The 14,412-nt window shown below is 46.4% G+C and overlaps 2 long non-coding RNA genes across 3 annotated transcripts in view; one reads left to right on the top strand and one right to left on the bottom strand.

Moving 5' to 3' along the window:
• The window catches only part of LOC108348512 (uncharacterized), a 25,667-nt gene extending 21,852 nt beyond the window's left edge, over window positions 1-3,815 (bottom strand). For both annotated transcript variants that reach the window (XR_005495571.2, XR_010059388.1), the window contains exon 1: window positions 2,950-3,815. This is a non-coding gene — a long non-coding RNA (uncharacterized LOC108348512). The remainder of the gene's footprint in view (window positions 1-2,949) is intronic.
• Window positions 3,815-14,412, top strand: LOC120097808 (uncharacterized). The gene is made up of 4 exons (XR_005495574.2): window positions 3,815-7,096; window positions 8,866-9,080; window positions 9,644-10,095; window positions 10,193-14,412. It is a non-coding gene; the product is annotated as an uncharacterized LOC120097808 (long non-coding RNA).

Raw genomic sequence — 14,412 nt, 5'->3', positions numbered from 1 at the left:
CGGGCAACTTTCCTCATGCACAGACCAATCTAAGACACGGGGCCCGGTGGCGATAGGGTTACCCTTCGACGGATAAGGCTGTGACATAGAGGAACGACCTAAAACAGGAGCCATAGCAGATGGACATAACTGCAGGGACCTAGACCAGCCTAGACAATAATTTATTGTTATTAATTAATAAAATAATAAGGGGGAGATGTAGAGGGCTACAATAACATTCGCCACCACAAGATGGCACTGGCTTACACTGCACCCCACATGGAAGGCCGAGATAGCTTTGCCATTACAAGATGGCGCTGGCCTCCGCCGCACCAGCCGACTTCCTTTCAGGAAGTTAACTGTGTGCGCATGTGCAAGAGTGCCTTCGTGCCAGGTCTTTGCCCACTCCAGGGCGTGCCTAATGAGATCATGGGTAAGCGACCAATCAGGTGTGGATGCGCCACGCTAGGGTGTATATAAGCCGCGCCATGCCGGCGCGGAAGGCCTCTCCTTAAGATTCAATAAACGTTTAGCTGCAGCAAGGATTCGTGTGTCCCCGTGTATTCTTGCTGGTGAGAGACAGTGCAGGGCAGTTTGGTCTTCTTGTGGGACTCCTACCAGTGGGAGTAGGAGCTGTCTCTGACTCTAAAGTGGAAATTTCTGGTTTCTTTGGAGACTTGGCTAGGTTATAATGATGTCTTACTATGGCAGACAGGTGAAAGAACGCTTAACTAAAGCAGACACATGAAGGAATGTTTGGCTGAAGCAGACACAGGTGAGAGGATGTTTTGCTACAGTAAACACGTGAAAGGATGCATGATGTTTAGAAGGAACACTAACATTGCTAGCATTCTAAGCTCCACCACCAGTTACCTGGCAATAGCCAGGTATGCCTGACACTATAAAAGGGGCTGCTTGACAGCCCCTCACTCTCTTACTCTCTTGCTCTTCCCCCTTTGTCCCTTCTCTCCCCATTCCCCTTCCCCCCCTTCTCTCCACATGCTCATAGGCCAGCCTCTACTCCTCTCCTACTCTTCTAAGATCCTCTAGGTAATACTTGTCTTCATCGCTGATACAACAATGTCTTTAGATCCCCAGTTTACAATGTTCTCAGATTCCCAGGTAACAACCTCTAGATAGGCCAAGTAACAATATTGATCCTCCAGGTTACAATGGTTTCAGTTCCCCCAAGTAACAATGGTCCCAGGTCCTAGGAAATGGTCTCAGATCACCCAAGTAGCAATGGTTTTACATCCTCCAGGTTATAAAGCTCTTAATTCCCAAGTTACAATGTTCTCAGGCACACTTTCCAGGTAACAATTATCTTCACAGCACAGATAATAATGTTCTAAGACCCTCAGACTACAATACTCAAATCTCAAGGATATGGCCTTACATCCTACGGTACATTCAGATCCCCAGGGGTCTTGATCCCCTAGTTTACAATCTTATCAGATTATCCAGGCAGCAAGAGTCTTAATCACCAGCTACCAATCCCATATACCCCAGGTTACAATGCCCTCTGGTCTTCCAGGTTAAAATGGTCTTGTTTCCCCCAGGTTACAATGCTATTGAATCCTATGTTTCAACAGTGTCAGACTCCCAGGAAACAGAACGGTCTCTACATCCCTGGTAACAATACTCTCAGATCACTCATGTTAAATGCTCTTAAATTCACAGGTAGCAATTGTCTCAGATGTCCCAGGGAGCAATGCTTTCAAATCTCCCAGGGACCTATATCCTGACCCCATAGGTAGCAAGAGTTTCATCTCACCCAGGTATTCTCCGACAGTCTCAGACTCCCCAGGTACCCATGATCTCATATCTGCCAAGGAAGAATGGTCTTGATGCCCTGGATTACTTGGATTCTTCAGGAATAATATTCTTGAATGCCCAAAGCAATGTCTTGATCTCCCAGGTAACAGTGCTCTTAGACACTCCCTCTCAGATGGCCCAGTTAGCAATACAGTGTTCACAGATTAACCAGGTAATAATGGGCTTAATCCCCCGGTAGCAATGCTCCAAGGTTAGCCAGATAACGATGGTCTCCTCTCCCAGAGCACAACCCTTTCAGATATCCCAGATAACATGGTAGTCTGGAGGACAATATTCTCAGACTATGTTCTCAGATCCTCCAGGTGACAATGCTGTCACATGCCCCAGATAGGAGTGATCTTGATCCCCAGGAAAAAATAGTATTGATTTGCCGAGTTACAATGTTCTCAGATCCCATGGGTAGAAGTGGCATTAATACACCAAGAAAAAATTCTCTCAGATGCCAAAGTAGCAATGGTCTTGTTACAGCAGGTTACACTGTTCTTAGATCATTCACGTTAACAATGGTCTACAATGCTCTCAACAGTCTTGATGTCACAGCTAAGAGTGGTCTTGATTCTCAGGGTTACAATGTTCTCAAATCATGACATTTTCAGACCCTCCAGGTATAAATGCTCTCAGACGGTCTAGGTCACAAAAGTTTTCAGATTCCCCAGGTTATAAATCTCTGATTTCCAGGGTTGGGGATTTGGCTCAGTGGTAGAGCGCTTGCCTAGCAAGCGCAAGGCCCTGGGTTCGGTCCCCAGCTCCGAAAAAAAGAAAAGAAAAAAAAAATCTCTGATTTCCCCGGTCTTGATTCCCCAGATTACTGTGTCAACAGATTCCCTCAGATAATATTGGCTTCACATCCCCCAGATAAGAATGGTTTCAGGTTCCCCAGGTAACAATTCTATCAAATTTCCCAGGTAGCAGTGGTCTCAAAAGCCCCACATAAAGTTCTCAGATGCTCAAAGTAACAATGATTCTGCACCTCCTGCTAGCAATGGCCTGTATTTCCCCAGGTTACCATGTTTTCAGATCTCCTAGGTATTAATGTTCTCTGGTCAGCCAGGTAATAATAGTCATGTTCCCACAGATAACAATGCTATCAGATACCACTGGTAACAATGATCTTAATCCCCCAGGTCTTAATACCTCAGGTTATAATGTTCTCAGCTTCCCCAAGTGTTGATGTTCTCATATTCCCCAAGGAAAACAGATGGCCTTATCTCCTAGATTCCATTGCTCTCAGATGTTCCGGGTAACAATGACCTCAATGCCTCAGGTGACAATCCTCTTAGATCTTCCAGGCAACGACACTCTTAGATACCCCTGACAAGAATGATTCTCATCCCCAGGTAACAATGTTCTGGATTTCTATGTTACAATGTTCTCAGCTCATTGGGGTATCAATGCTCTTAGATGCCACAAAAAAAAAAAAAATGGTCTTGAGCCCCGAGTAACAATGATACTTCAGGAAGCAATTACTTTGCTCCCCAAGTAACAACTGTTTTGATTTTCCAGGTTACAGCAGTCTGGATCCCTGAGGTAACAATGTTCTCATATGTCCCATTCAACCAAGATTTGGATCCATCAGGTTACAATCCCGTCAGACCTGTCAGGTAACAATGCTCTCAAATGCCACCAGAAAACAATGAGCTTGATCCCCTGGGTTACACTGTTCTGATATCACCCATGTAACAATGTGCAGATGTCCCAGGTAACAATGTTCTCAGATCAGCCAGTTAGGAGTGGTCTTCATCTCCACCCCCCACACACAAGTAAGAGTGCTTTAAAATTCCCCAGGTAAGAGTGATGTTGATCTCCCAGGTAACAGGGTCCTTGATCCCCTAGGTTACAATCTCTCAGATGCCCAGGGTCTTGATCCCTCAGGTTCCAGTGCACTCTGACCTTTAAGACTTACCTTTAACAAGATCTTAAGATCATTGTTGCCCCCAGGTAACAATGGTCTTGATTCCCCCAGGAACCCCAGGAAACAAATATCTAAACTTCCCAAGTAACAAGGATCTTTAATCACAGGTAATAATGGTTTTGATCATTCACATAAAAATGGTCTTCATATCCTAGGTTATAAGATTGTGAGATCCCTCCAGGTTAAAAGGTTCTCAATGCACCAGGTAACAATATTCTCAGATCAAGCCGGTAACAATGGGTCTTTATCCCCACAAGTTATATAGCCTCAGATCAGCCAGGTAACAATGGTCCCAAGGTTACCATGTTCTTAGTTCAGTTAAGTAACAATGGTCTCTGCCCCCACAAGTTCCAGCGTTCTCAGATCAGTAAGATGACAATGGTCTTATCCTCCTAGCCTACAATGTTTTTAAATCAGTCAGAAAACAGTGGTCTTGATCTGCTCTAGATTACAAAGTTTTCAAATCATGTAACAGTGGTCTTGATACCCCAAGGTCACAATGTTCTCAGATTGGCCAATTGTTAACCCACAAGGTTACAATGATCGGATCGGATCTGATCAGATAGGTAGCAATAGTCTTTGTCCCCTAAGTTACAAGAGTGTCAGTTCAAACAGGTAACAGTGGTCTTGATAACCTAAGGTTACAATGTTTTCAGATCACCCAAGTAACAATGGTCTTTAATTCCTACAAGTCACCATCTTCTCAGATCAGTCAGATAACAATTATTTTGATTCTCTTTGGTTAAAATGTTCTCAGAACAGTAAGGGAACAATGGTATCTAACCCCCGTGGTTTTAATGTTCTAGATCAGTCAGGAAAAAATGGTCTTGCTCTCCCCAGGTTACAATGTTCTTGGGTCAACCAAGTAACAAAGGTCCCTACAAGTTACGATGTCCTCAAACCAATCAGGTAACAATTGTCTTGATTCTCCCAGGTGACAATATTCTCAGAATATCCAGGTAATAATGATATCTATCCCCAAAGATTATAATGTTTGCAGATCAGTCAAGTAACAATGGTGTTATTCTCACAGGTCATAATGTTCTAAGACCATCTAAGCAACACTGGTCAAGGTCTCCCAAGGTTATATTGTTCTCAGATCACACAGGTAACAATAGTCTTTATCCCCCAAGGATATGGTGTTTTCAGAGAAGTCACCTAACAATGGTTTTGGTTCTCTCAGGTTCCCTATTCTCAGATCAGCCAGGTAAGAACAGTCTTTATTCTGAGGTTACAATGCTCTCAGATACATTGGGTGGCAATGGTCTTTATCCTCACAAGTTCATGTGGTCAGAACGGCCACATAACAATTATCTTGATCTCCATGTTATAATGTTCTTAGATTACACATATAAAAATGGTCTTTAGTGCCCCTAAGATTGAAATTTTTGTAGATCAGTCAGGTAACAGTGGTCTTGATTTTCCCAGGTTACAATGTTCTCACATTAGTCAGGTAACAATTGACTATACCCCCACTTAACTATATTTCCAGATCAGCCAGGTGACAAGGGCCTTTATCCCCCCCAGCTTACAATGTTTGCCGATCAGTCAGGTAACACTGGGCTTGATGATACTCCAAGGTCACAATAGATGCAGATCATCCAAGTTACATAGTCTTAGTTTATCCCCATAAGGAACATCAGCCTCAAATCAGTCAGGCAACATGGTTTTCATCAGCTAACATAACAACATTCTCAAATCATTCAAGTAATAATGGTCTTCATCTCACAAGTTACAGTATTCTGGGATCAGAACAGTAGCAATGGTCCTTATCCCCCAAGGTCACAATGATTTCAGATCAGTCAGGGAACAATGGTCTTGATTCCTTTCTGGTTACAATGCTTTCAAGTCAGCTAATAATGTTCTTAGCTCTCTCCATGTTACAATGTTTTCATCTCAGGTAAGAATGGCTTTGTTGCCCTAAGGATACAGTGTTTCAGGTCAGGCACATAACAATGGTCTTGAACCTCTCCGTCTTACAGTGCTTTCAAATCGGCTAACAATAGTCTTGTTCCCACATGGTTACTGGGTGCTCAGAACAGCCAGTAAACAATGTTTTTTACCCCAACAGTTACAATATCCTCAGATCAGGGAACAATGGCCTTTATCCCCATACTTTAGAATGTTATTAGATCAGGTCAAGTAACAATGGTCTTGATTCTCCCAGGTTACAATGTTCTCAAAGAAGAACAAGTTGTTCTCCATTGTTACACTGTTCTCAGATCAGTCAGATAACAATGGTTAGAATTCCCCCAAATTACAACTATAATCCTGGTAACCAGTAACTTTATCCTCCAAGCTACAGTGTTTTCAGATCAGCCAAATAACAATGCTCTTTGTCTCTCTGGGTTACAGCATTTTAAAGTCAGACAGATAATAACGGTCTTAATCCCCAGAAGTCACCATGCTCTCAGATCAGTAAGGTAACAATCATGGTCTTCATACATACTCTTCACATTATAGTGCTTTCAAACTGGGTAACAATCCTCTTGTTCCTCAATGGTTACAATATTTCCAAATAAATCAAGTAGCAATGGTCTTAGAAGCACCCCCATAACCATTTACAATGTTCTTAGATCATTTATGTATCAGTGATCTTTATCCCCACTATTTATTGTTCTCAGATCAGTCACATAACAATAGACTTACTTCTCTCAATTTACAATGTTCTCAGATCTGTCGGGACACAACGGTTTCATTTCCCAAATTTAAATGTTCTTAGATTAGTAAAGTAACAATACTCTTTGTCCTCCAAGTTTATAGTGTTCTCAAATCTGTCAGTTAATAACTGTCAGGATTCTCCCAGGTTACAGTGTTCTCCAAACAGCCAGGTAACAATCGTCTTGATCTCCACAAGTTATAGTGTCATCAGATTAGTCAGGTAACGATGGCCTTTCTCCTCACACTTTACAATGTTCAGATCCATCAGGTGGCTGTGGTCTTGATTCTCCCAGAGTCCAACGTTCTCTGAGAACCCTGGTAACAAGTGACGTTATCCTCCAAGCTACTACAGTGTTCTCAGATGAGCCATATTACCATATTCCAACTTACCATATTTTCACATCAGCTGGGTAATAATAATCTTTTACTCCCATGTTAAAATGTTTTCATATCAGTCAAGAAACAATGCTGTTGATTCTCCCAAGGTTACAATGTTCTCAGACCAGACACACAACATAGTCTTTATCCCCCAAAGAAACGAAGTTCTCAGAGTAGTCAGGTAACAATGATCTTGATTCTCCTAAGTAACAATGTTCTCAGATAAGCAAGTAACAATGGTGTTGATTCTCACAGGTTCTAATGTTCTAAGATCATCCAAGCAACACTGGTCAGGCTCTCCCAAGGTTACATTGTTCTCAGATCACACAGGTAACAATCGTCTTTATCCCCACAAGCTACAGTGTTCTCAGATCAATGGTCTTGATCCTTCCAGACTACAATGTTCTCACTTCAGTATGGTAACAATGTTCTTGATCCCACAAAGTCGCAGTGTTCTCAGATCAGTCAGGTAACAGTGGCTTTTATCCCTGCAGGTTTTAATATTCTCAGGACCCCCAAATTACAGTCTTCTAAGGTCCCCCCGGTAACAATGTTCTCAATATTCCCCAGCTAATAACTTTTTTCAGATCAGAGAATTAAGAATGGTCTTGATTTCCTGTAATAATATCCTCAGACACCGCAGGTATCTGAACTCCCAAAGGCAACAGTGGTCTCAGTCCTCCTATGTAACATTCTTCTCAGACCGTCCACTTAGCAGAAGTTCTAAACCCACCCAGATAACAGTGGTCACAGCACCTCCAAGCAGGTAGTGATCTCCACTCACTCAGGCAACACTAAGGTCTAATAGTGTTATTGCCTCTCCCAGCTGGAAAGGTTTCCTCCACTACAAAGTAACAGCTGTTGTCAGATCCTCTGGTGTTGCTCTGCATTGAAATGCTAAATTCTATACCGGAAGGTTGTGCAAATCCTGTTCCTTGGTTTAAAACTATTGGTTAAATGAAATGGACTACAGCCAATTACTAGAGGGATAATAGGTAAAGTGGGTTGGAGTGACCAGGTTGGAGGAGAGAGATGGGAGAAAGAGAAGGAAGGACAAGAGAGAGGGGAGGAGAGGGAGAGGAGGGGGAGGAGGGAGAGGGAGAGAGGTGGGGGAGGAGGGAGAGGCAGAGAAGGAGGAAGAAGAGACAAAAGCCATCATGAGGGGAGATGGACCAAGAGCACATGGCCCAGAGAAACAGCAAGTATCTGGGGTACACTGTTGGGGAGGTAGCCAGGCCAGCAGTTAGGAAAGTAGACTAGGTGTTACCTCCCGGTAATTGTCAAAGCCAAATAAAAAAGCTATAATCTGAGTTTCATTTATTTATAAGCTAGTCAGGGGTAAATTGCTTGTACTCTATTCCAAGCAACAGCAATTCTCTCCTTACCCATGACAGTGGTTCCCTGGTAACAGGTAACAGCAGTTCTCGGCTCACCCGTAACAGTGCTTCCTTAGGCTCCACTTAACAGTGGTCCTCCACTCACCCAGAGGGCCCTGTTTGCCGAGGTAGCTCTGGTTCTGAGCTCATACAGGGAACAGAAGTCTCAGCTAGCCCGTGTAACAGGGTCACAGTTCACCCAGTCCACATGATCTTCACTCCTATTGATAACAATAGTCTCTGACCCCATGGGTATAGTGGTTCTGAGATTTCCCAGGTAAAAGCTGTCTCTGCTCATAATGGGAACAGTGTTTCTCCTGCTTAGGTTATCAAATGGTCTCAGTTCACCCCTGCAACAGTGATCACCACTACCCCAGGCAACAGAAGTCTTAGCACCCCCACTCCAGATAACATGGTCTCAAACTCTTTGTGTAACATCATTATCTGTTAGGGGGAGGGGGGAGGAAGAAGGGAGATCTGTGGCAGGGGTTGGGGGGATGGAGGCAATCTCTAGGACAAAGACCTGGGATAGAGAGAGACCCAGAGGGTCTATTGGAGCGACTCCAGCTAAGATTCCTAGCAGTGAGGGATCTGGATGCTGAAGTGGCCACTTCCTATAGCCAGGCAGGATAGAACTAACCAATGACCTGTCTAAATTACAATCCATCTCATGGGCAAGAACCAATCCCTGACTCTATTAATGATGCTCTGTTATGCTTGTAGACGGAACCCAGCACAACTGTCTCCTCTGTGATGCTTCACTCAGCAGCCGATGGAAAGACACGCAGAGACTCACACCCAAATATTAGATAGAACTCAGGGAGTCCTATGGAAGTGTTGGGAAAAGAACTGGGGAGTACCCCAAAGTCTGAATCACCATCCAAGAGCAGGCATGGGTTGGACCTAGGCCCCACGCACATGGCCAGCTTGATCTTCATGTGAGTCTTCTAACGACTGCAGCGGAGGCAGTCCTTAGGCCGTTGCCTGCCTGAGACCCAAGTTCCTAAATGGACCACATTTTCTGGCCTCAGTGGGAGAGGATGCCCCTAGTCCTGCAGTGATGTGATGTGCATGTGGGAGGGAGGCAGAATGGAAGGGGACTTGCGTGAGGGGTATGGGAAGAGAGGAAAGGCTGATAGTGGGTCATAAAGGGAATAAATAATTTTTTTCTATCTTTATTAAATTGGGTATTTCTTATTTACATTTCAAATGTTATTCCCTTTCCTGACACCCCAGGGTGATGGTCAAAATTCCTTCCTGCCTTTTGTCTTCCCCGTCTTTTGTCTTTGAGATTTAGGCTGGACTTCCTGGATTTCTGCCCAGTAAGTTGGGGACAGTATTCGGTCTTTTGTTACCGAAGCCTTAAGCCGGGGTTCCCCTGTGCTTCCCAGATTTTTCCACCAGGTCAACTTGGGGTAGATATTGGGTAAATAAAGCTACAGAATTGGCTTTTCTTGCTTAACACAAATAACCCACTTGTGTGTGTTTTTTAATCCCACAGGCTTACGCCCGGATCTCGGTGCCACGTCGGTGTGGGCATCAACATCCTCCCACAGCCTAACAGTAACATTGATCTCACCCAGTCCTTCTCCCCAGGTACCTGCTACTCCCACCACCTCTCCCCAGGTAACAAGGTTCTCCACTCCACCAGATGACCAGTGGTTCTCAGCTCCTCCAATTCACAGTTGGATTGGTTCCTCCAGGTAACAGGTGGCAGTGCTCACAGCAGCTCCAGGGGGTCAGTGGTTCTCAGCACCCCAGGTAACGATTTCCCAGCTCAGCCAGGTAACCAATGCTCTCACTCTCCCAGGTACTAATGTTATCAACACTCAGATACCAAATCTCAGCCTCCCAGGGGATCAATGTTCTCACAGCTCCACAAGGTCCTAGTGATGTCCTGCCCTGAGGTGTGTGTCCTCACCTGCTATGCCCCAGTGTTCTCACCTCCCTGAGGTAAGTTTTCACACCCACACACTTACTACTATCCTTCTGTCCCCAAGATCCCGTGTTGTCACCACCATGCCTTATATCTGTGTTTCACCTCTGTCAGGCAGCAGTGACTCTCGAAATTAGAACTGTGTCATGTCCTCCAGGTAGCAGGTATGTGAGCTCACCCAAAGCAACAGTGTTTTTCACTCTTCTGGACAGCAGTGGTTCCCAGGACACTGGGTAAGTTTTCCCAGTTCACCCCCAGCCAATGGTAATCTCAGCTCACCAGATACTAGTGACTCTGGTTTCTTCCTGAGACAATGGTATGCTTGCCGGCTTCTTAATCCATTTCTCAGCTTGCCCTAGTAACAGCAGTCTGTGATCACTGGGTAACTGCCAACTTAGTTCACAGGTTACAGTGGTGCCAGCCCCTCCCAAGGGTCAGGGTGGAATGGGATGCAGGCAGGAGCCACTTTGGCGGAATTCAGGGATGGCGCCTTGACTCTTTGCCCTGCGAAGTGTCACTCCCTCTCTCGGATTCTACAACTCGGCATTGAAAAGGTCGAGTGCCTTCTGAAGTGTCTATGTTCTCCACAGTGTTGTGGCCTGATGGCAGTCCCGCTCTGCCCTTACCCCTTACCCACATCAAGCCCACTCCCCCAGTGACGTGGGTTCTTTCTTACCTGATTCACCAAGGAATTTGAAACTGCTTGAGACCTCCCTTTTCTGTTAGTGTAAAAACAGGTGGCCACTCGCGATGCTGCACCTTAGACACCATGGCTTCACCTGTGAACAGGCACCACCGTGAGAGACATCAGCTTCCCCAACTGCAATCAAATGTTCCCCCCAGGGTAGTTGGTTAGTTCCATGGTTCAAGGCTTCCGGGCACCTGTCTGTCATGCCCTGGCTTTCCCAGGGCACCTGTTCTAGGCTTCTACCAAAACTCCACAAGCTCTTCTTGATGGAGCTGGCCATGATGCCCCCCCACCCAAACCTCGTGCCACTCAAGCCTGGATTCCCAAACAGAGGCAGCTGTTGGAAAACATTATGATTCCAGCTCTGGGAAGGCCAAATTCTGCTCAGCTGGGAGTTCTGGACCTATCCAGGATGGGGGGAGGGGTTACCACTGCGGGATGGGGGTAGCCTCCCTCCAAGTTGGGCAGCAGTACTGCTGTGTTGTAAAACATATTTAATCTCAATTAGGATTTCTGCCCTGCCTTTGATCATTTAGTTCCCAGATAAAAGGCACACACGACCTTTAATTTATAATAAGCCTTAAGCACCACTGGCGCTGGGCAGATATCTGTCCTCTATGGTGTTATGTCTTGGCCTGCCAATAATCCCACTATATGATTTGCTGTGTTCTGCCCAGGCTGCTTTTAACGCCAATTAGCCAACCCATATAAGCCATTATTTTATGATTCTTACCTCATAATGACTTCTCCTCTTTCTCCTCATGGTCTCCTCAGATCCCAAGCCTGAGTACCCCAGACTCCACCACGTCTCTTCTGCCCATCTATTAGCTGTTGGCATCTTTATTTAACCAATAGTTTTAAGTCCAGGAGTAAGGTCACATTGTACAAGTAGATTCTTTCCTTCCCAAGAGCAACCAGGCCTTGGGATCCAGTACTTAACCATCATAATACATGTTAAAAGATCACTGTGCAGACCTCCCCAGCATGCTCATGAGTATAGAGGGCATGTCCAGTTAGAGAGGCATTTGCCAGACACACCTAGGTTCTTCACTTGGAGGCTGCTCAACCCCAAACCCCAAGAATAGATGAAGGAAACTACCCAATGGTTCTCTAGGCAGAACCTCGAGTTCTTGGCAGACCCTAGCCAACAGAGTCCCATGATTCAACTGGGCTGTTCACTTCACAGACCGCTACAAATGGGTCATTTCCTCAGCTCAGGTCTTTCCAAGAGCAGGGCCATAGTCAAGTTCTCCACCGGCCAAGCATAATGGGGGCATGAAGTACAATGAAAAGTCCCAAGCATCTGCTGGGTGCTCTCGGAGAAGCTGGCCTGCAGGTACCTGTTGGGAGTTGCCAACATTCCGATGACATTGAGAGACAAGGACAGGGATACGAGTTCCCAAAGAGTCAAAGACCTAAGCCCTCAGAGCCACACAAGCCACAAGGATGCAGCAGAGGCAAGGCAGGAGGGGATGAAGAGAGACCAATATGGGCTGGTTGGTCTGGAGTCCCCGGAAGAGCCAACTCAAAGGCCACTGGCCAAATGCATGGGAAGCAACCTGGAGAGGGGAGGCAAGCTTGGAGACTAGCTAACTGAAGCAGCTGCCGTCACCTCAGGCAGGGCCAAGCCCTGCGCTGCCGTATCAGAGTGCCACTGACAGAATAATTTGCAACGAACAGAGAAACACTGTGACTCACTGTCCTGGAGGCTGCAGAGGCCAGCAGCAGCAACACATTTCTGCTACGGTTGCTACCCTACTCTCTATGGGGGAGGGTGGTGTGTCCTGAGGGTAGAGTGGGGGGAGGCAGAGGATCAAAGCAAACAAAAGACAAGACTGAAAGAAAAAGAGGCCAACCCATTCTCACAGTCACAGACCTACTTCCACGGAGCAGTATTAATTTACCTCACCGTCCCGGACCGCCGGCCTCTCATCAGTCCCTCTTCTTAAAGATGAGGTTCCCAACACACTCTTTGGTGATACACCCGGACCATATAACACACGGGATGCAAGCGTGCTTGCCTTGTGTCCCAGGAAAACGATGAGCTCGATACTATTGGCTTATAGAAGCAAAACACACCCTGAGGTGGAGGATAGAGAGAGCACCAACTCCAAGGGGGGGCCTTCACTGTGTGCACTCTTGCTGACAGAGATCTTAGCCTGTGACCTTACCTGACCTGGCCCCAGGGACAGCACTGGGATCCCCAACACTGTATTCCCTTCTCACAAATTGTCCTTCAAAATCAGAGGGGGCTTCAGCACTTGAAACACTGCTTGCTACAAGCTTCCCGGAGTCTGAGACCAAACTCATCTCCTCACTTCCAGCACCTTCTGAGCTGACTGAGGCAAGTGTGGATCCAACCCCTAGAGTCCTTCCTTGGATACGTAATTGGGTGACTGTCACTCAACATGAACGAGGCTAAGATGCTCAGCTGGGGGACCAGGGCACCATGCTAGGAGCTGGGGCTGACCAGGCTGAGCAGACAGACCCTGGAAGCTTTGACACACTTAGTTACTTGCAGAACAATAGCCCAGGCTAGGCCTGCAGGAGGTAGAGACACAGGGCTGCATGCAGACAAAAAGCCCAGGCTTAAACCACTGTCACGCGTCCCTCTATCAGTCCAGGCTGTGTGACTGTTTTCAGATGTGCGTAGGGAAACGGTGTCGTACTTCCCTATGCCTGTGCCACGCCATGTTCTGGCAACAAAGGCCCAAGTCTCTGAGTTCGGTGCGTGGCGGCCCTCTAATGTTGTAAAACACATCGCTCGGTGGAGTCATTAGCGGGGCATCTCATCACAGGCGAGCAGTTGAGATCCACCGATAATCTAAATTCCTGGCACAGCTACCCGACGAACAAGAACAACTTGAGTCCTCTGAAAATGTCAAGTGCTCTTGTTAGCTCTACAGAAGTGTCGCTTTTCAAATAGCAGCCAGCGGCTGGGGCCCTTCGAGGACGAGGACGCACTTCACTCCTGGGAGAGGGGGCTATGCCAGCGAGATCCCTCACAGCAAGGTGCCTTGCAGGCTTCTTTCTGGGCTGCCTCTTCCAGTGGGGGAGGGCTGGAGGGGCTCTCTGGGAGCACTCATTTTGGTAACAAAAGAAATAGTCAGTGAGCTTCTAATGTAGTGGGTGGGAATTCCTAACGGACACTCTCAAGATGTTGACATGACTTGTAGTGGACAGGAACTACCTCCGCTGCCCCAGCAAAGTGAGGGGGGTGAGACAGGAAGACAGTGAATCAAAATCACCCCAACCACCAACTGTTCCAGTCCTGAGGGAATGGCTCTCCAGTCCTGAGAGCATGAGAACTATGTAACATGTCCACTGCATGTGACCCCTGGACCTCTTAAGTCAGGTGACCTGAAGTGTGCCCAGAAAGGTGGGACCAGTTCTAACCAGGTGCCCCCCATCCCCAGTCACAAGTCTCCACATGGCTTATTCCTCTGCAGTCTGACTTGGAAGTTGGTAGATAATCTGGGCTGGGAGCTGGATTCTGGAACCCCCGAGGGATGGTACGAGACATGGGACCCCCGTTGAAAGACCAGTTCTCTCCTTCAGCTATGGACCCGTCAACAGTTGTGAAAAGGAACGTCAATGTCAATAGGACTCTGCTTATATGGAATCACTCATATAAGTCACTTAGAAA

Source organism: Rattus norvegicus, chromosome 17 (genome assembly GCF_036323735.1).
Source record: "Rattus norvegicus strain BN/NHsdMcwi chromosome 17, GRCr8, whole genome shotgun sequence".
Taxonomy (NCBI): Eukaryota; Metazoa; Chordata; class Mammalia; order Rodentia; family Muridae; genus Rattus; species Rattus norvegicus.
This window is presented reverse-complemented; position numbering and strand designations above follow the sequence as displayed.